This window comes from Cydia amplana, chromosome 19 (assembly GCF_948474715.1).
Source record: "Cydia amplana chromosome 19, ilCydAmpl1.1, whole genome shotgun sequence".
Lineage (NCBI taxonomy): Eukaryota > Metazoa > Arthropoda > Insecta > Lepidoptera > Tortricidae > Cydia > Cydia amplana.
Genome location: NC_086087.1, coordinates 201640 through 224506, shown reverse-complemented (window position 1 = coordinate 224506; position 22867 = coordinate 201640). Strand labels below are relative to the sequence as shown.

The following is a 22867-nucleotide window of genomic DNA, read 5'->3' as shown; positions in this document are numbered from 1 at the left end:
GGGTTCCGTAGCCAAATGGCAAAAAACGGAACCCTTATAGATTCGTCATGTCTGTCTGTCTGTCTGTCTGTCTGTCTGTCCGTCTGTCCGTGTATGTCACAGTCACTTTTCTCCGAAACTATAAGAACTATACTGTTGAAACTTGGTAAGTAGATGTATTCTGTGAACCGCATTAAAATTTTCATACAAAAATTGAAAAAAAAAACAATAAATTTTTGGGGTTCCCTATACTTAGAACTGAAACTCAAATTTTTTTTTTCATCAAACCTATACGTGTGGGGTATCTATGGATAGGTCTTCAAAAATGATATTGAGGTTTCTAATATCATTTGTTTCTAAACTGAATAGTTTGCGCGAGAGACACTTCCAAAGTGGTAAAATGTGTGTCCCCCCCCTGCAACTTCTAAAATAACAGAATGATAAAACTAAAAAAAATATACGATGTACATTACCGTGTAAACTTCCACCGAAAATTGGTTTGAACGAGATCTAGTAAGTAGTTTTTTTTTATACGTCATAAATCGCCTAAATACGGAACCCTTCATGGGCGAGTCCGACTCGCACTTGGCAGCTTTTTTCCTTTTGAGGTACGGACCATAATAGGAATCCTTCCCTTTAGTTGTATAATTAATGAGCTATTTTGAGTAGAAAACTCCCGTGAAACTCAATCATGTAATATTTACCGACATACTTATTTCGATCCGTTCAATGATCATCGACAAAAAGGGGCGTGTGCTACCTAATAGGCTACATGACTAATTTTTAGGGTTCCGTAGCCAAATGGCAAAAAACGGAACCCTTATAGATTCGTCATGTCTGTCTGTCTGTCTGTCCGTCTGTCCGTCTGTCTGTCCGTCCGTATGTCACAGCCACTTTTCTCCGAAACTATAAGAACTATACTGTTGAAACTTGGTAAGTAGATGTATTCTGTGAACCGCATTAAGATTTTCACACAAAAATAGAAAAAAAACAATAAATTTTTGGGGTTCCCCATACTTCAAACTGAAACTCAAAAATTTTTTTTCATCAAACCCATACGTGTGGGGTATCTATGGATAGGTCTTCAAAAATGATATTGAGGTTTCTAATATCATTTTTTTCTAAACTGAATAGTTTGCGCGAGAGACACTTCCAAAGTGGTAAAATGTGTGTCCCCCCCCCTGTAACTTCTAAAATAAGAGAATGATAAAACTAAAAAAAATATATGATGTACATTACCATGTAAACTTCCACCGAAAATTGGTTTGAACGAGATCTAGTAAGTAGTTTTTTTTTTATACGTCTTAAATCGCCTAAATACGGAACCCTTCATGGGCGAGTCCGACTCGCACTTGGCCGCTTTTTAGGGTTCCGTAGCCAAATGGCAAAAAACGGAACCCTTATAGATTCGTCATGTCTGTCTGTCTGTCTGTCCGTCTGTCTGTCCGTCCGTATGTCACAGCCACTTTTCTCCGAAACTATAAGAACTATACTGTTGAAACTTGGTAAGTAGATGTATTCTGTGAACCGCATTAAGATTTTCACACAAAAATAGAAAAAAAACAATTAATTTTTGGGGTTCCCCATACTTCGAACTGAAACTCAAATTTTTTTTTATCATCAAACCCATACGTGTGGGGTATCTATGGATAGGTCTTCAAAAATGATATTGAGGTTCCTAATATCATTTTTTTCTAAACTGAATAGTTTGCGCGAGAGACACTTCCAAAGTGGTAAAATGTGTGTCCCCCCCCCCCTAACTTCTAAAATAAGAGAATGATAAAACTAAAAAAAATATATGATGTACATTACCATGTAAACTTCCACCGAAAATTGGTTTGAACGAGATCTAGCAAGTAGTTTTTTTTTAATACGTCATAAATCGCCTAAATACGGAACCCTTCATGGGCGAGTCCGACTCGCACTTGGCCGCTTTTTTTTTATGGTATCAATCGATCGGGTTTGTTTTTAGGATCAAATGTCTATATGGGATCCATTGCATTAAAGTAACACAAAAGTCAGAAATTGTAGTCAAAGTCCGACAGTCGCACTTCACTCGCGAAACGCCCTATACAAAACGGCCAGAGGCCGTGCCGTCATCGCCCATCTTGTAGTATGGACAAAACAAGAAAATTGCGTTTTTGTCGGTGAAATATTGCGTTTATGTATATAGTTGCTATACAATATTTTTTTGGATGAAATGTAAGGAATCGAATGGTACCCTTACTTTTATCGTTTTTGGAAGTTAAAAAAAACTTAAATTTTGAAACTTTCAGGTCCTGTAATTTTGTAATTTTTCAATATTTTATTTTAATATCCACATTATTGTGATAAATTGCTCGTTTGCTATCTATTTTACTAGATTTTGTTATAAAATTCAACATGTGTCATCATCCCTATTACATGTACCTGAATTGAGTGACCCAGTTTTTACGAAGATGATGACAAATCTTCAGTCCTATTCGTGTCTAACTACTGACTGCTACATCCTAAAATTAGCCTGCCACTCTGTATGTCGTAAATGCACCTCAACTTGATCGTCATGCGATAAATCCATCCATACTAATATTATAAATGCGAAAGTGTGTCTGTCTGTCTGTCTGTCTGTTACCTCTTCACGCTTAAACCGCTGAACCGATTTAGTTGAAATTTGGTATGAAGATAGTTTGAGTCCCGGAGAAGGATATAGGATACTTTTTATCTCAAAACTGACCCCTTAAGGGGGTGAAAAGGGGGGTGGAAATTTGTATGGGCAATCAATAACCGCTGAACCGATTTAGTTTAAATTTGGTATGGACATAGTTTGAGTTCCGGAGAAAGACATAAAATAAAAGCGGCCAAGTGCGAGTCGGAATCGCCCATGAAGGGTTCCGTATTTAGGCGATTTATGACGTATTAAAAAAAAACTACTTGCTAGATCTCGTTCAAACCAATTTTCGGTGGAAGTTTACATGGTAATGTACATCATATATTTTTTTTAGTTTTATCATTCTCTTATTTTAGAAGTTACAGGGGGGGGGGACACACATTTTACCACTTTGGAAGTGTCTCTCGCGCAAACTATTCAGTTTAGAAAAAAATGATATTAGAAACCTCAATATCATTTTTGAAGGCCTATCCATAGATACCCCACACGTATGGGTTTGATGAAAAAAAAAATTTTGAGTTTCAGTTCGAAGTATGGGGAACCCCAAAAATTTATTGTTTTTTTCTATTTTTGTGTGAAAATCTTAATGCGGTTCACAGAATACATCTACTTACCAAGTTTCAACAGTATAGTTCTTATAGTTTCGGAGAAAAGTGGCTGTGACATACGGACGGACAGACGGACAGACGGACAGACGGACAGACGGACAGACGGACAGACGGACAGACAGACAGACATGACGAATCTATAAGGGTTCCGTTTTTTGCCATTTGGCTACGGAACCCTAAAAATCACCCTTTAAGGGGGTGAAAACGGGGGGGGTTTGTATGGGGAATCGTTAAAAAGCAGATTGGGTAAAAATAAGCTACCCAAATTACTAACTCCACGCAGACGAAGTCGCGGTAAAAAGCTAGTATGACCAATATTTCTATTCGGCAAAAAAGTCAGCCAAGAATGCGTTCCATTAGGGCGATTGTGCACTACAATGAAATTTTACTGTCCGGCAGTCCGAGTTTTTACGGTCCGATATGGCACGCCATTAAATGTATACAGCATGTGGCCTGTAACACGGGAGAAAAATTAAAACGTAGATTCTACTCCTCAACCTAGACAATGTTTGTTCAACGACTTTTAAAAATAACTTGTGGTTTGGATTTTAAAACACTTTAAAATTTATTCGAACACGCAATGTATTACGAAAGTGATTATGCATGTACGGTGACAAGACTGACAGGCAATGTCAATTAGACGGAATTTAAAGTACATTGAAAATATTATTTAGTATGTTTGAAAAAGGGACAATCTTAAGACTACATAATTTCAAATAGTTGTTGAACAAAAGTTTTATTGTTTGAGGAGTAGAATCTACGTTTTAATTATTCGCCCGCGTTACAGGCCACATGCTGTATAGTAGCTTGTGCACTAGACGCAATTTTACCGTCCGACATTTTACTTTTCCCCATTCCGGACAGTTTTTTCCGGTCCGAGATGACAGCTATGAAAAACGTGTATGTTTGTGCACTGCGTCTGGAATTAGTATTATTCATGACTTGGCCGCTTTTGGGTTACCTCTCTTTTAGTAAAAAGACGGACAAGTGCACAAGCCAATCATCCGTTTTTTTCATGCCACAGCGCCGCACCTGCGAGTAAAAAGACGGACAAGTGCACAAGCCAATCATCCGTTTTTAGGGTTCCGTACCCAAAGGGTAAAAACGGGACCCTATTACTAAGACTCCGCTGTCCGTCCGTCCGTCCGTCCGTTCGTCCGTCCGTCTGTCACCAGGCTGTATCTCACGAACCGTGATAGCTAGACAGATGAAATTTTCACAGATGATGTATTTCTGTTGCCGCTATAACAACAAATACTAAAAACAGAATAAAATAAAGATTTAAGTGGGGCTCCCATACAACAAACGTGATTTTTGGCCGAAGTTAAGCAACGTCGGGCGGGGTCGGTACTTGGATGGGTGACCGTTTTTTTGCTTGTTTTGCTCTATTTTTGTTGATGGTGCGGAACCCTCCGTGCGCGAGTCCGACTCGCACTTGGCCGGTTTTTTTCATGCCATATCGGACCATGAAAACTCGAACTGCCGGACAGTAAAATTCATTGTAGTGCACAATCGCCCTTATGATATTGCTCTAGATTTCTTTTGTCCGTTCCGGAGATATAAGTTTTCGTTACACAATTTGCTTTATTTTTGGACTGCCCATGCAGTTTTTAAATGGGTCAGTTCGATATTTGATACGCAGAAACTCTTTGGTAAGTACTTGTAAATAGTTACTACCACAGTTGCTATTTGCTATTACTATTCCAATGCGACATACGGTTGCGAAGATTTTTCCCTGACAACTATTTCCTCGGTTTTATCCCACCAGTATAGACTAGGAATCCCCTAGACGGAGTTTAGAGTAATTATTTCATGAAACCGATGCTGCCAAAAATACTGGGGTGCGGGGGACGAGGTGAGCGAGTCCCGTGCCGTGATTGGTCAGTTCAAAGACACGGACGTCACACAAAGACACTTTGACTCGAAGATGGAGTAAAACTACCGTATATTTGTGGCAGAGGGGGTAGCGCTACTATGCTCAGTCTAGACTTCTAGAGGATGTCTTGTCTGTGCCCACGAGTAAAGACAGGGACGAATCCAAGACGATGTTCGAAAAAATTGTTCAGAATAGGTCGCATATGGCTATTAAATTGATTGATCACGATTATTAGCGTAACGAGACATTTTGAGCTGACCTCTTTCGCTCACGCCATCTGTTCGTGTGGTGACAGTGACTGGTGACACACACTACGAGAAGTCTATGTGTGGGGGTGACACACGCCACGCGGAGAAAGGCGACCTTTGGCGCATCTCCGTTGTGTAACCTGCGCAAGAGTCGATGCCGATACGCGGGTAATGTTTATAGAAACGCGATGTGTTTGGTTGGACGCAATAAGCGCAACCGTGTTGTGATAATTGCCTTTTGCCGTGTCACCGTCACCGCGCGAGTGTTGCACGATGCACGGAAGTCAAACAGGCAGGCAAAGGTAAAAAGTGGATTACAATGTTCATATATTTCGTCACTACCAAGGTGATGGATAGTGCCATCGCCTGCAAACAGCAATGTTGCTGAATGTGACCTTCCTCACATTCTACAGGTTTTTGGCACGGCTCATCGACTTGGCAAGTAATCCAAAGAAAAGCTAGTTTTTACGAAAGCGACTATATCAGACCTTCCAACCCAGAGGGTAAACTAGGCCTTATTAGAATTAGTCCGGTTTCCTCACGACGTTTACCTTCACTGAAAATCGACTGGTAAATATCAAATATTTCGTACATAAGTTCCCGAAGAGTATAGGTTTGAACACTGAATCCACGACCTCCAGATTGAATGTTGCTAAATGCAATCATAAGAATAACACAGAGCCCTATCGAATGGCAGCCGAGTAGTGCCGGGAGGGGGAGGGCGGCCCGACGGGTGGATGGAGTGGAACAGGTTCGCGGGCGTCGACCCGCGCCCAGCCGGCCCTGCGCGGTGCGCGCGCGCATGCATAATGCGACTTCCGTCTGCCCGACTATAGATAACCTGCGTTCTAGACCGAGCTTGTAAAGCCCTATATCGACTGCCCAACCAGACGGGTGGAACAGGTTCGGGAAAGTTTACAGCTTGTACTTAATAACTACCAAAAAATACTCTAAACATGGGCTGCTTTATAGTATGTACCTATAAAATAATGTAGGATGCAATTGAGTAGACTCACGGCTCACGGTGTAGTATTCTCCAAGTAAATGAGCGCCTTTATAAACGCTTCACTCATCCGAGTCCATGTGGGTTAGTGTTAGCCCATAATTTAGTGCTCCCGCGCACACATGCACGTAACCACCGGCTCTTTATGATCGATTCCATCAAGACGAATCCTTTGTTTCAATATGTTTGCCAAATCGCAAGCCAGCATCATTAGGCTTGCTTGCTTGAGTTGCTTAGGTCCTCAAGGCTAATGAGTTTTGTAATCAGCAATATAGTGAATAATATAGCAAAGAACAGGTTTAAATACAAACAGATAACGTCTTTCTGTAGAATCAAGGCCTCATTATGAAGAAGGTAAATATCTAAAAATATCCAATGTAGGTATGTACTACCTAACCTACCTTTTACAATTGGTATCAATTAAGGTAAGATGGGGTAAGATAAACTATGGGACAAGAGATACACTTCTAGGTAAAACAAACAGTGTAAGGCCTGAGTGGACGCTCGAGTTGGGCGAGCAGCGGGGCGGGGCGTGCGGCGTGCATGTCATGCAAGCGTATAGGAGCGGCCTTAGTGCACGCTGCTCAAATTACTTGTGAGCCCGACGCCACGCTGCACGCCCCGCCGAACGCTCCGCTTCGAGCGTCCACTCAGGCCTTACACTTAGAGACACTTTTTAAACAGTTAACTTAAAAATAGGTACATATAAGGACTTTCCTCATACGGTTATTTTGCCCCGAGCAAATTAAACCAACTATATTTTTCTTACCCCTCTTGACCTTATTATAGTCTATTTCTCTTTTAATTATACCTACCGAAACAATTGAAGACTAACCAAAATACAAACCTACAAAACGACGATCGTAAAGAACAGATTTTTGAAGTGAAAACTTCTTTAATGGCGCGGTGCACTTTTTGATGTGGGGAATAGTTATTTGTACAACAAGTGATCAAAGTTTGATATTTCTTCGAGTGCTTATTTTGAGTCCCGTGCAAGCGAAAGATTCTATAATAGATTCACGAGCGTAGCGAGTGAATCTAATTTAGAATCTTGAGCGTAGTAAGGGACTCAAAAGCGCACGAGATGTAAATAACTTTGATCTCGTGTAGTACACAACATTTTTCACCTGAGCAGTGAGAACATACCTATTAGACAACTTGAAAAATGTAATCCTTCTTCATCACTTAATACCTGCACTCATGTTTTCTTAAGATATACAAACAATTAAGTTTAATTACCGCAATGGAACACAAAAACAAAACGTAATTATAAATTCCAGTAAAATAATATAGAAATAACAAACATTAACTGACACTTCAATCGACAACTTTTTTTTGTTAAAAAAAAATCTTTGTAAGATACGGTCCGAATTGCGGATACGTACTATTTGTCAACTATGGTAGAAATTATTGGTGAAAAAAATGTTAAACTCGAGACAGCGTAAGACGGGCACGTGACCTGATCGAGAAACTGTTACATGTAATGTCATTGTTTTTCTTTATTGATTTAAATGCCATCTAGTGAGTTTCGCTCTAAACTGGTATTAATATAACTAGAGTACCTACTAACAGTGATGTGCTTAGGTGTTTCAAGTAATTAACGCTAACGCTAGATGGCGTTAACCTCAATTATACATAATGCATTTTGCATTAGTCATTGAGTTTTCACTTCTGCCGGCACTCCCTGTTGCAACCCGTTGTTTTTAGGGTTCCGTATCCAAAGGGTAAAAACGGGACCCTATTACTAAGACTCCGCTGTCCGTCCGTCCGTCCGTCCGTCCATCCGTCCATCCGTCCGTCCGTCCGTCCGTCCGTCCGTCCGTCTGTACCAAGCTGTATCTCACGAGCCGTGATAGCTAGACAGTTGAAATTTATTTGTGTTGCCGCTATAACAACAAATACTAATAAAAACCGGCCAAGTGCGAGTCGGACTCGCCCATGAAGGGTTCCGTATTTAGGCGATTTATGACGTATTAAAAAAAAACTACTTGCTAGATCTCGTTCAAACCAATTTTCGGTGGAAGTTTACATGGTAATGTACATCATATATTTTTTTTAGTTTTATCATTCTCTTATTTTAGAAGTTAGGGGTGGGGGGGGGGCACACATTTTACCACTTTGGAAGTGTCTCTCGCACAAACGATTCAGTTTAGAAAAAAATGATATTAGGAACCTCAATATCATTTTTGAAGACCTATCCATAGATACCCCACACGTACGGGTTTGATGAAAAAAAAATTTTGAGTTTCAGTTCGAAGTATGGGGAACCCCAAAAATTTATTGTTTTTTTTCTATTTTTGTGTGAAAATCTTAATGCGGTTCACAGAATACATCTACTTACCAAGTTTCAACAGTATAGTTCTTATAGTTTCGGAGAAAAGTGGCTGTGACATACGGACGGACAGACGGACAGACGGACAGACAGACAGACATGACGAATCTATAAGGGTTCCGTTTTTTGCCATTTGGCTACGGAACCCTAAAAACAGAATAAAATAAAGATTTAAGTGGGGCTCCCATACAACAAACGTGATTTTTGACCGAAGTTAAGCAACGTCGGGCGGGGTCAGTACTTGGATGGGTGACCGTTTTTTTGCTTGTTAGGGTTCCGTAGCCAAATGGCAAAAAACGGAACCCTTATAGGTTCTTCATGTCTGTCTGTCTGTCTGTCTGTCCGTCTGTCCGTCTGTCTGTCCGTCCGTATGTCACAGCCACTTTTCTCCGAAACTATAAGAACTATACTGTTGAAACTTGGTAAGTAGATGTATTCTGTGAACCGCATTAAGATTTTCACACAAAAATAGAAAAAAAAACAATAAATTTTTGGGGTTCCCCACACTTCGAACTGAAACTCAAAAAATTTTTTTTTCATCAAACCCATACGTGTGGGGTATCTATGGATAGGTCTTCAAAAATGATATTGAGGTACCTAATATCATTTTTTAGGGTTCCGTAGCCAAATGGCAAAAAACGGAACCCTTATAGATTCGTCATGTCTGTCTGTCTGTCCGTCTGTCTGTCCGTCTGTCTGTCCGTCCGTATGTCACAGCCACTTTTCTCCGAAACTATAAGAACTATACTGTTGAAACTTGGTAAGTAGATGTATTCTGTGAACCGCATTAAGATTTTCACACAAAAATAGAAAAAAAACAATAAATTTTTGGGGTTCCCCATACTTCGAACTGAAACTCAAAATTTTTTTTTTCATCAAACCCATACGTGTGGGGTATCTATGGATAGGTCTTCAAAAATGATATTGAGGTTTCTAATATCATTTTTTTCTAAACTGAATAGTTTGCGCGAGAGACACTTCCAAAGTGGTAAAATGTGTGTCCCCCCCCCCCCTAACTTCTAAAATAAGAGAATGATAAAACTAAAAAAAATATATGATGTACATTACCATGTAAACTTCCACCGAAAATTGGTTTGAACGAGATCTAGCAAGTAGTTTTTTTTTAATACGTCATAAATCGCCTAAATACGGAACCCATCATGGGCGAGTCCGACTCGCACTTGGCCGCTTTTTCTAAACTGAATAGTTTGCGCGAGAGACACTCCCAAAGTGGTAAAATGTGTGTCCCCCCCCCCTGTAACTTCTAAAATAAGAGAATGATAAAACTAAAAAAAATATATGATGTACATTACCATGTAAACTTCCACCGAAAATTGGTTTGAACAAGATCTGGTAAGTAGTTTTTTTTTTATACGTCATAAATCGCCTAAATACGGAACTCTTCATGGGCGAGTCCGACTCGCACTTGGCCGCTTTTTTTTTTGCTTGTTTTGCTCTATTTTTTGTTGATGGTGCGGAACCCTCCGTGCGCGAGTCCGACTCGCACTTGGCCGGTTTTTTAGGGTTCCGTACCCAAAGGGTAAAAAACGGGACCCTATTACTAAGACTTCGCTGTCCGCCCGTCCGTCCGTCCGTCTGTCCGTCTGTCACCAGGCTGTATCCCATGAACCGCGATAGCTAGACAGTTGAATTTTCACAAATGATGTATCTCTGTTGCCGCTATAACAACAAATACTAAAAATAAAATAAATAAATATTTAAGGGGGGCAGCCATACAACAAGCACGATTTTTTTGCTCTATTTTTTGTTGATGGTGCGGAACCCTCTGTGCGCGAGTCCGACTCGCACTTGGCCGGTTTTTAGGGTTCCGTAGCCAAATGGCAAAAAACGGAACCCTTATAGATTCGTCATGTCTGTCTGTCTGTCTGTCCGTCTGTCCGTCTGTCTGTCCGTCCGTATGTCACAGCCACTTTTCTCCGAAACTATAAGAACTATACTGTTGAAACTTGGTAAGTAGATGTATTCTGTTAACCGCATTAAGATTTTCACACAAAAATAAAAAAAAGACAATAAATTTTTGGGGTTCCCCATACTTCGAACTGAAACTCAAAAATTTTTTTTTCATCAAACCCATACGTGTGGGGTATTTATGGATAGGTCTTCAAAAATGATATTGAGGTTTCTAATATCATTTTTTTCTAAACTGAATAGTTTGCGCGAGAGACACTTCCAAAGTGGTAAAATGTGTGTCCCCCCCCCTGTAACTTCTAAAATAAGAGAATGATAAAACTAAAAAAAATATATGATGTACATTACCATGTAAACTTCCACCGAAAATTGGTTTGAACGAGATCTAGTAAGTAGTTTTTTTTAATACGTCATAAATCGCCTAAATACGGAACCCTTCATGGGCGAGTCCGACTCGCACTTGGCCGCTTTTTTAAAACCGCCATAATACCGCCAATAGGTAAAACTTGTGATGTCTCTAATGTGGACATCCAGGTTATCAATATTAAATACCTAGTTAAATTAAGACGGAAATCTTATAAATACTGGATTTCACGTCCTCTACTATGTTGCCCTTGCCGTGACAATCAGTTCAAGATCTCAGTCACTGTCACGCAACTTAGTTTCCTCGTCTACTGTTGCTCGCGAGTGTGACACGGAGACAATAGCAACTAGATTTAACCACTCGTAACGCTATAGACAGGAATTACAAGGAAAAAGTTGCATTAATCAAGGTACCATCAACTGATGCAAGACGTCCTGTTATTTTGGAGGGAAAAGGGTGCCGAGAAATGAGACACGGCCGTTTATCGTATAGCTATATTCCGACTGACAAGGCTGTTGCCGGGTGCAACCGGCTGACGTGAAAATATCATCTACCCGATATCTTAAACCTAACACGTCCAAAGGCCTCAATAATGATATGTGTTGTCCGTGTCGTGAACAGTTTTCTCAGATTGAATTGACCAGATGGTTGGGAAAATGTTCGGGGGCTTTTGGACTCTCCCACATTACCTACTTTCTTTCGGTATTCTAGAGAATCTTCCTACCTTAGCTCTAGCAGACATCTGTTGTATTTATCTGCATTATGATTATTATGGCTCGCTCGCCATCAGTAAACTCATCACAAAATCTTTCTAATTTGCTTGATTTCGTAAGAGACTGAGAACAGCTCGCTCTATTTCATTGCCCTTTGGGTGACTTTGAGTCTTCTTATGACACCATTTACCAATATTGTGAGGTAAGTACCAAAGAGCAAGTCTCTGTAAAAACTACGTTATTTTGTGTGAGAATAAATTACGGTAGCTCTCGTACCTACAATGTCCACGAATCGCGTCAGTGTTGCGGAGGTTTTTATCACGTTTATCACCAATAGTATCAAACAGAAGGGCTAAGATGGTCGGCTCTTTATCATTTGTCACCATGCCTGTCACGTTCTAACAAATATGTAAGTGCGAAAGTGACGCATGGCATGACAGTTGATAAAAATGTGACCATGATATCGCTGCAGTAGTGGTTTAAGATGCGCAGGTGCGCACATGTTGCGCATAGTCTTCAGGTACGCGCATGCAACGCACGTCTAGCGACGTGCCATCACAAGCTTCCGATCCGCGCGATGATCATTAGGATAATTCTGACGACAAGGCTACTGAGCAAGGCCTGCGTACTGATGCTTATAAAATCTATGCCTAGTCTTATAGGAGTCTTACGCAAATAATCTCTAGATAAAAATCACTCAAGGAAATTGTCTTATTTGTACCACACTGGAAGTCTTTGTCTTCAAATTGAGACTTTAGAAAAACGCTTGGTGTAAAATACATATTTACCATTCATTTATATTTCTCACGTCAACATGATATCCTGTAAGATCAAGTTCCTTTTACATACAAGTTTATTTATTCCTTGTGCGGACGGTCCGGCTGTGGAATGTTCTCCCTTCCGAGGTTTTCCCGAGAGTCTTCAGTATTGGGGTTTTTCAAAAAAGCTTTTTCTATAGTTGCAGGCGTCCATAAGCTACGGTGACTGCTTATCATCAGGCGGGCCGTATGCTTGTTTAACACCGATGTGGTATTTAAAAAAAACAACGGGTTGCACTCCGGGAGTGCCGACAGAAGTGAAAACTCAATGACTAGTCCAAAATGTCTGCAGCACTATGTATAATTGACCCATCCTCCTTTCTATTGAAGAACTTTAGTTCCGAAATTGCTGGCCAGTGAGCTTAAATTTGTAGCGTTAATTGTTTAAAATTCGAATAGAAATTGTAAAGTTACCTTGCAGACCTCGCATCTAAATATGGTCATGATATTTTGAGTTTTATTCACCAGTACTAGAGTTCACTTTTATTAGCGATTTCATCAAGATTTAGCTTTATTGAATTGTATTTGAGTGATATAAAGTTAGAATGTAACTGTGACTTCGATCAACACGGGCTTCCGACACGTCGGAAGGGATAGGCCCAAGCGATATCTTGACATTCAAATCATTCTGCCATTTTTCGCGGGGGGGAACGTGCACACAGTCGCACTTCTCACACACTTACATACAAAATCCAATCTGTAATGACGACACAAATACATAGAAAATGACACCCTACACAGACAAATCTTGCACACTTCGATCTGTTTTTGTGTACGGACGAATCACAAGTGTCACAATACGCACACTAACACATTTTCGTCAATAGTTATTTGTACAACAAGTGATCAAAGTTTGATATTTCTTCGAGTGCTTATTTTGAGTCCCGTGCACGCGAAAGATTCTATCTCGCTACGCTCGTGAATCTAATTTAGAATCTTGAGCGTAGTAAAGGACTCAAAAGCGCACGAGATGTAAATAACTTTGATCTCGTGTAGTACACAACATTTTTCACCTCAGCGCAGTGAGAACATACCTAGTAGACAACTTGAAAAATGTAATCCTTCTTCATCACTTAATACCTGCACTCATGTTTTCTTAAGATATACAAACAATTAAGTTTAATTACCGCAATGGAACACAAAAACAAAACGTAATAATAAATTCCAGTAAAATAATATAGAAATAACAAACATTAACTGACACTTCAATCGACCATTTTTTTTTTGTAAAAAAAATCTTTGTAAGATACGGTCCGAATTGCGGATAGGTACGTACTATTTGTCAACTATGGTAGAAATTCTTAAAAGTAAAATAATTAATTTTGCGTGATGATCTCTGTATTTTTTGAGTTCGTTATTTTAATTGTACAATAAAATACCTAAAATATAGTATTTTATCAGGTTTTATGAAATCTTAAATTTTATTTTTATTTATCAATTATTAAGAATTCATACTCGTACGTGGTTTGGAACGATGCGGTCTGAAGTTTTTCGGGGGTCTATTATAAACCGTGAATATACCGTTGAATGTCGTTTTAACTTTTTTTTGTCTGTTTCTTTTTGCTAACAGTGTGAAAGGGACAGAGATAATAGAACCCAAGCATTTTGAACTTTTATTAGACCCCGCATGTTGAAATGACATTTGACAATAAAGGTCACTTGAATGTCATTTTGTCTCACTCAGTGAGCAAAATCGCATTTTGCTCACTGTTTTTAAGAATCAAAGTACCCTTGTTCGAGCTGCTGAGGTGAAAAGAATTTTATTGTTTTCTGAGAGATGAGAAGTCGGATTTGTCGCTCGACCGATCCGCAATTTGTACTGGGCGAGCAAAATCGATAAATCCAGCAATTACATGAGACTAAAATATAATAATTGTGTTTAAATGTAATTAAACGTATGACATGTAAAAAAAATATGACATGTGAAATGTAACACCTTCTTTTTGTAAATTTGATGTCCCCGACCTCTTTTTACAACAAAAAACCGGCCAAGTGCGAGTCGGACTCGCGCACGGAGGGTTCCGCACCATCAACAAAAAAGCGGCCAAGTGCGAGTCGGACTCGCCCATGAAGGGTTCCGTATTTAGGCGATTTATGACGTATAAAAAAAAACTACTTACTAGATCTCGTTCAAACCAATTTTCGGTGGAAGTTTACATGGTAATGTACATCATATATTTTTTTTTAGTTTTATCATTCTCTTATTTTAGAAGTTACGGGGGGGGGGGGACACACATTTTACCACTTTGGAAGTGTCTCTCGCGCAAACTATTCAGTTTAGAAAACAATGATATTAGAAACCTCAATATAATTTTTGAAGACCTATCCATAGATACCCCACACGTATGGGTTTGATGAAAAAAAATTTTTGAGTTTCAGTTCGAAGTATGGGGAACCCCAAAAATTTATTGTTTTTTTTTCTATTTTTGTGTGAAAATCTTAATGCGGTTCACAGAATACATCTACTTACCAAGTTTCAACAGTATAGTTCTTATAGTTTCGGAGAAAAGTGGCTGTGACATACGGACGGACAGACAGACGGACAGACAGACAGACATGACGAATCTATAAGGGTTCCGTTTTTTGCCATTTGGCTACGGAACCCTAAAAAACAGAATAAAATAAAGATTTAAATGGGGCTCCCATACAACAAACGTGATTTTTGACTGAAGTTAAGCAACGTCGAGCGGGGTCAGTACTTGGATGGGTGACCGTTTTTTTGCTTGTTTTGCTCTATTTTTTGTTGATGGTACGGAACCCTCCGTGCGCGACTCCGACTCGCACTTGGCCGGTTTTTTTTTACCCTTTGGGTACGAAACCCTAAAAAAGGTATCATAACTGAGTAGGTGGACTAGGTATTACGTACAACAAGTTTTGATCACAAATGACTACATGTACATATTGAATTTATCAATGCACTGAGTGACCTTGATATGTGTATTTGAAAGCCTTATCTATCTCTATCTATGATCTAATTAATACTGACCCCGCGCCAGCGAAACGCGTCACGCACTAACTGCAACACATAACTAAACATTTGTCTAACTTCGACCTTATGCCGTTGCAATAAGATTGAGGAATAGCCATTTTGGACATACTATCCAGTGAATATATAATTAACCATGGGTAGACCTTTTCTCGTCGCGATAAGATTGACGAGCGGTCAATGTGTCGATATGATAGCGTAGTGGGCAGTGATCAGTTACCGTTGCATTCCTCTCGAGTCTCGGCGCCTGCGCCCGCGCCGGGGGCCGCGCCGTTAGCGCCGCGGGCGCAGCTAGAAGCGAGCTGCAAGTAAAAACTGAAGGCAAAAACAGCGGAGAACAGGGCCGGGTACATTTAGGTGGCTTAAATAACAGCTAATATCATCGTCCCTTTTGTGCGTCTATTTTTGTCGTCTGAATAACGTCTGTAAACCCACGTTGTTTACGAAACACTGCTTCAGTCGTATAGACTACTTATTTTGCGCTAGGATATATAATATATTGCGTGTAGACAAGATGATAAAGTAGGTACTTAACTAGAGTTTGTGTAAATAAATCTACACCGACTTAGCTGCGACAAAGGGTTGAAGTGCGGCTATAAATGTCATATTTTCATAGGATTCGCTGCAGTGTCCCCAAGGTAACTATCTGGCCTAGTCATTATACGTATTAATAAAAAATAAAATAAAATAAATAAAAAATAATTAAAAAATTAAAGATAAACAAAAATAAAACCAAAATAAAATAACTTAATATAATATCTTTTTTAAAAAAAGGGAACCGCCTTCAAAAAACCAACCCACTGAAAAGTACAAAATAATTTTTATATGGCACCCCTTTTCGTGTCCAGTCCCTATCCCGTCGTAAAGCAAATTTTTGCCAAAAAGTTATTAATACCTAATAATAAGAAAATTAATAATCATCCGGGTAATTACTTAGTTTTTGAAGTCAGTGCCAAACCAAAATTTTTAAGAACCGATATTTTAGACAACAAAGAACGCTGCACTTACTTGCATTATAAAGACATACTTAGTTTACTCATTAATTTAGTTCTTGTAGGTACTACGTACTCGTATTTTTTTTCTGATTGGTAGTAAATACTGTTTTTGTTGGTTTGGCACCGCCTTCAAAAACTAAGTAATTACCCGAATGGTTATTAATTTTCTTATTATTAGGTATTAATTACTTTTTGGCAAAAATTTCCTTTACGACGGGATAGGGACTGGACACGAAAAGGGGTGCCATATAAAAATTATTTTGTACTTTTCAGTGGGTTGGTTTTTTGAAGGCGGTTCCCTTTTTTTAAAAAAGATATTATATTAAGTTATTTTATTTTGGTTTTATTTTTGTTTATCTTTAATTTTTTAATTATTTTTTATTTATTTTATTTTATTTTTTACTTTTTAGTGATAGGTAGGTACTTCATTTATTTTAGGTTTTAGGCTAAAATACTAGTTTGTTAGGCTCTCCATTTAGTTTTGGGCTAGTAACTACCTACCAATGTTGGTGATGGCCTAACTCGATGATAATCGCGACACAACATAATATGACGTTTTGGTGCTAAACGATTTGTAAGTATATTGCTCCCACTCCCACTCCCATTCCCGGTCCCAGTCCGAGTCCGACTCCCACTCCCACTATTTTATCTAAATCGGATTCAGCAACATAAATTATAGCATGCCACCTATCGGGTCCAATTGGTTTTTCAAACCATCCATGTACCTACTGTACACTAAAACCTTCTCCAGAATGTAACAAACACTTCTCTGAAAACCGAATCAAAATCGGTTCAGCCAAACGCGAGATAATCACGAACAAACATACACACATACATACGGGTCAAACTGAGAACGTCCTTTTTTTAAAGGCAGTTAGAAAAAAGTTCATCGACCCACCTAGTGGAACTCTGCAACATAGGCACACGACGACAAGTCGGTTAACCAAAACAAAGTGTGCCGATGTTGCACCAAACCTGAGTTCCACTAGGTACAGCAAGGGTTCAGCATCAGCTCTATCTTGGGTACTGCTCTCCCAAGTGCTCATCAAGATGTGACGGATGACGAAAATAGCGTTGGCCTATGTTGCACCAAACCTGAGTTCCACTAGGTACAGCAAGGGTTCAGCAGATTTGTTAGATGTATTTTTAACCGCCTTCAAAAAAAAAGGAGGTTCTCAGTTTGACCCGTATGTATGTATGTATGTATGTATGTATGTATGTATGTATGTATGTATATTTGTTCGCGATTATCTCGCGTTTGGCTGAACCGATTTTGATGCGGTTTTCAGAAAAGTGTTTCTTACATTCTGGAGAAGGTTTTAGTATACATAGATCTGAGCTGATGCTGAACCCTGGCTGTACCTAGTGGAACTCAGGTTTGGTGCAACATAGGCTCACGCTGTTTTGGTCATCCGACACGCCTTGATGAGCACTTGGGAGAGCAGTACCCAAGATAGAGCTGATGCTGAACCCTGGATGTACCTAGTGGAACTCGGGATGTACCTAGTGGAACTCAGGTTTGGTGCAACATAGGCCCACGCTATTTTGGTCATCGTCTCATCTTGATGAGCACTTGGGAGAGCAGTACCCAAGATAGAGCTGATGCTGAACCCTGGCTGTACCTAGTGGAACTCAGGTTTGGTGCAACATAGGCCAACGCTATTTTGGCCATCCGTCACATCTTGATGAGCACTTGGGAGAGCAGTACCAAAGATAGAGCTGATGCACCAAACCACCCTGGCTGGCAGGGTTCACCCTGGCTGTACCTAGTGGAACACAAGTTTGGTGCAACATAGGCCCACGCTATTTTGGCCATCCGTCACATCTTAATGAGCACTTGGGAGAGCAGTACCCAAGATAGAGCTGATGCTGAACCCTGGCTGTACCTAGTGGAACTCAGGTTTGGTGCAACATAGGCCCACGCTATTTTGGTCATCCGTCACATCTTGATGAACACTTGGCAGAGCAGTACCCAAGATAGAGCTGATGCTGAACCCTGGCTGTACCTAGTGGAACTCAGGTTTGGTGCAACATAGGCCCACGCTATTTTGGTCATCCGTCACATCTTGATGAGCACTTGGGAGAGCAGTACCCAAGATAGAGCTGATGCTGAACCCTTGCTGTACCTAGTGGTACTCAGGTTTGGTGCAACATAGGCCCACGCTATTTTGGTAATCTGTCACATCTTGATGAGCACTTGGGAGAGCAGTACCCAAGATAGAGCTGATGCTGAACCCTTGCTGTACCTAGTGGAACTTAGGTTTGGTGCAACATAGGCACACTTTGTTTTGGTTAACCGACTTGTCGTCGTGTGCCTATGTAGCAGAGTTCCACTAGGTGGATCGATGAACTTTTTTCTAACTGCCTTTAAAAAAAGGACGTTCTCAGTTTGACCCGTATGTATGTACGTATGTATGTGTGTATGTTTGTTCGTGATTATCTCGCGTTTGGCTGAACCGATTTTGATGCGGTTTTCAGAAAAGTGTTTGTTACATTCTGGAGAAGGTTTTAGTGTACAGTACATGGATGGTTTGGAAAAACCAATTGGACCCGGTAGGTGGCCATGCTATCGGTATACCTCCCAACAAACTTATGTTGCTAAAACGGATTTAGATAAAATAGTGGGAGTGGGAGTCGGACTCGGACTGGGACTGGGAATGGGAGTGGAAGTGGGAGCAATATACATACAAATCGTTTAGCACCAAAACGTCATATTATGTTATCATCGAGTTAGGCCATCACCAACATTAGTAGACTAAATGGAGAGCCTAACAAACTAGTATTTTAGCCCAAAACCTAAAATAAATGAAGTACCTACCTATCACTAAAAAGTAAAAAATAAAATAAAATAAATAAAAAATAATTAAAAAATTAAAAATAAACAAAAATAAAACCAAAATAAAATAACTTAATATAATATCTTTTTTTAAAAAAGGGAACCGCCTTCAAAAAACCAACCGACTGAAAAGTACAAAATAATTTTTATATGGCACACCTTTACGTGTCCAGTCCCTATCCCACGGTGTAAAGCAAATTTTTGCCAAAAAGTAATTAATACCTAATAATAAGAAAATTAATAATCATCCGGGTAATTACTTAGTTTTTGAAGGCGGTGCCAAACCAACAAAAACAGTCTACTACCAATCCGAAAAACAATACGAGTACGTAGTACCTACAAGAACTAAATTAATGAGTAAACTAACTATGTCTTTATAATGCAAGTAAGTGCAGCGTTCTTCGTTGTCTAAAATATCGGATCTCAAAAATTTTGGTTTGGCACCGACTTTAAAAACTAAGTAATTACCCGGATGATTATTAATTTTCTTATTATTAGGAATTAATTACTTTTTGGCAAAAATTTGCTTTACACCGTGGGATAGGGACTGGACACGTAAAGGTGTGCCATATAAAAATTATTTTGTACTTTTCAGTGGGTTGGTTTTTTGAAGGCGGTTCCCTTTTTTTAAAAAAGATATTATCCGATATTTTTTTTTTCTTGTATAATAAATTCCGATCGTCTTTTTTCCCTGTATAAAAATTTCCGCACGCCTTTTTTCCCTATAGATATATTTCCTGGTATATTTTTTTTCTTGTATATATAAATCTGAACGCCTTCTTTCCGTATAGACATATTTTCCGATAGATTTATTTTCTTATACACAAATATCTGAACGCCTTCTTTCCCTGTATTTTTTTAACATAATGCAATATTTTATAGTCCTTAATTTTACTAGGGGACAAATTCCCGGCTGTCTTTTTTCCTGATCAGAAATTTTAAAATAGATATGATTCTTGATAGAAAATTATATAATATGTATTCGCATGTTCGCAATTTTGCCCGTTTACGTTACTACCTACTTACACTACAACATAAAAGTTGATACAGATGTAGTGCATAATTACTTTCCATCGTGTTTTATCGAAAAAGTTCGTATTTAGCGTGCTGTTTCAGTCAGCGTCCAAAGGCCCTGTTTCTAGAAAGCTTGTTAGTAAGTAGGTACCTAATATTACTTGCGGTAGTCTCTATTCTATTCATATTGTTTGAAAGGGACTTTCACAAGGTACTAGTTACAACTTTTCGAGAAACGGCCCTAGTACCCGACAAACGAACGAAACGAAACGGTTTGACATTTGACACTGAATAATAAAATTCCATATTAATGGATATGAAAATGTCACTCATTTAAAACAATAATTGATTGACACTTCGGGTGCCGTCGTATTCCGATTGAAATCAAATCAGAGTTTTACCGATGTTGTGACAAGATTGCAAACAGGGTCCAAGCAAATAAGAAGTTTTGCCCCTAGTAAAATGAATGACCATGAAATTTTTCGTTAAACAACAAAAATACAGGGAAAGAAGGCGTTCAGATATTTGTGTATAAGAAAATAAATCTATCGGAAAATATGTCTATACGGAAAGAAGCCGTTCAGATTTATATATACAAGAAAAAAAAAATATACCAGGAAATATATCTATAGGGAAAAAAGGCGTGCGGAAATTTTTATACAGGGAAAAAAGACGATCGGAATTTATTATACAAGAAAAAAAAAATATCGGAAAATACATCTAACAAATCCACTAGGTACATCCCGAGTTCCACTAGGTACATCAAGGGTTCAGCATCAGCTCTATCTTGGTTTCTGCTCTCCCAAGTGCTCATCAAGGCGTGTCGGATGACCAAAACAGCGTGAGCCTATGTTGCACCAAACCTGAGTTCCACTAGGTACAACCAGGGTTTAGCATCAGCTCAGATCTATGTATACTAAAACCTTCTCCAGAATGTAAGAAACAGTTTTCTGAAAACCGCATCAAAATCGGTTCAGCCAAACGCGAGATAATCGCGAACAAATATACATACATACATACATACATACGGGTCAAACTGAGAACCTCCTTTTTTTTTGAAGGCGGTTAAAAATTAAAGATATCTTATTGATACGGTTTTAACACCCCTTGGCACTGACTAAAATAACCGACTTGGTTTCACATTACATCTCGAAACTTTTTTGTCAATCAATCAATCAATCAATATATTTTTCACCTCAGCAGCTCGAACAAGGGTACTTTGCTACTTAAAAACAGTGAGCAAAATCGCATTTTGCTCACTGAGTGAGACAAAATGAGCAAAATGCGATTTTGCTCACTCAGTGAGCAAAATTCGATTTTGCTCACTGTTTTTAAGTAGCAAAGTACCCTTGTTCAAGCTGCTGAGGTGAAAATTTAATTGTTGGTATATCTTAAGAAAACATGAGTGAATAGAGGTAAGTGATGAAGAAGGAATACATTTTTCGGGTTCTCTAATATGTTCTCACTGCTGAGGTGAAAAATGTTGTGTACTACACGAGATCAAAGTTATTTACATCTCGTGCGCTTTTGAGTCCCTTACTACGCTCAAGATTCTAAATTAGATTCACTCGCTACGCTCGTGAATCTATTATAGAATCTTTCGCTTGCACGGGACTCAAAATAAGCACTCGAAGAAATATCAAACTTTGATCTCTTGTTGTACAAATAACTATATTTGTTAAACATAGGTACATAGGTGTTACAATTAATTACTTAGTATCAGTATGTCTTACCAGCATTAGGTATACAAATTTAATTGCTTGGGAAGTTTAACAATGAACTGCATGCATATATCTTACCTTATTCTAAACATTAAATAATTATTGCATTAAATTAAATTATATTATTGTCTCTTTTATATTCGTCAATGGTTTTGTTTGATAAAAATGCAAACAAACGTCTCTTATAGTAGTTTATGCAACAGTGATATAATAAGGGTTCTTAAAATTCAAGGGTCGAAGTTACAAAACGAGACGTAGTCGAGTTTTGTAAAAAAAGACCCGAGAATTTTAAGAACCAATTATGAGCTGTTGCATACATTACTTTTTCTATGACAGCTGCAGCAAAAAAAAAAAAAAAAAAAAAGAGTTATTATTAAAAAAAAGTTATTATTAAAAAAAAGTTATTATTAAAAAAAAAGAGTTATTATTAAAAAAAAAAGAGTTATTATTTAAAAAAAATTGAGTTATTATTTAAAACAAAAAAGAGTTATTATTGTAAATGAAAACATACCTCTTTCAATCAAGATGATCGGAACTTGTATCTTTAAAAAAAATAAAGCAGTTGTATTATACTCATAAGATGACTGCTAGCAGTCATCTTATGAGCCTATAGACAAAGCATTCAAATGACATTGCTTTAGATATCACTGTCAGTCATTTAATTGACACATTTAAGTGCTGGAGTAGAAAATAGTAGTTTATGCAACAGTGATATAATAAGGGTTCTTAAAATTCAAGGGTCGAAGTTACAAAACGAGACGTAGTCGAGTTTTGTAAAAAAAGACCCGAGAATTTTAA

The 22867-nt window shown here is 38.7% G+C and overlaps 1 protein-coding gene and 1 long non-coding RNA gene across 2 annotated transcripts in view; one reads left to right on the top strand and one right to left on the bottom strand.

Annotated features, from left to right (window-relative positions):
- The window catches only part of LOC134657305 (uncharacterized), a 42189-nt gene extending 41033 nt beyond the window's left edge, over nt 1–1156 (bottom strand). The window contains exon 1 of the long non-coding RNA XR_010097596.1: nt 1010–1156. This is a non-coding gene — a long non-coding RNA (uncharacterized LOC134657305). The remainder of the gene's footprint in view (nt 1–1009) is intronic.
- LOC134657226 (uncharacterized) overlaps nt 1–22867 on the top strand; it is a 70486-nt gene that overhangs the window by 39795 nt on the left and 7824 nt on the right. The window lies entirely within an intron of this gene.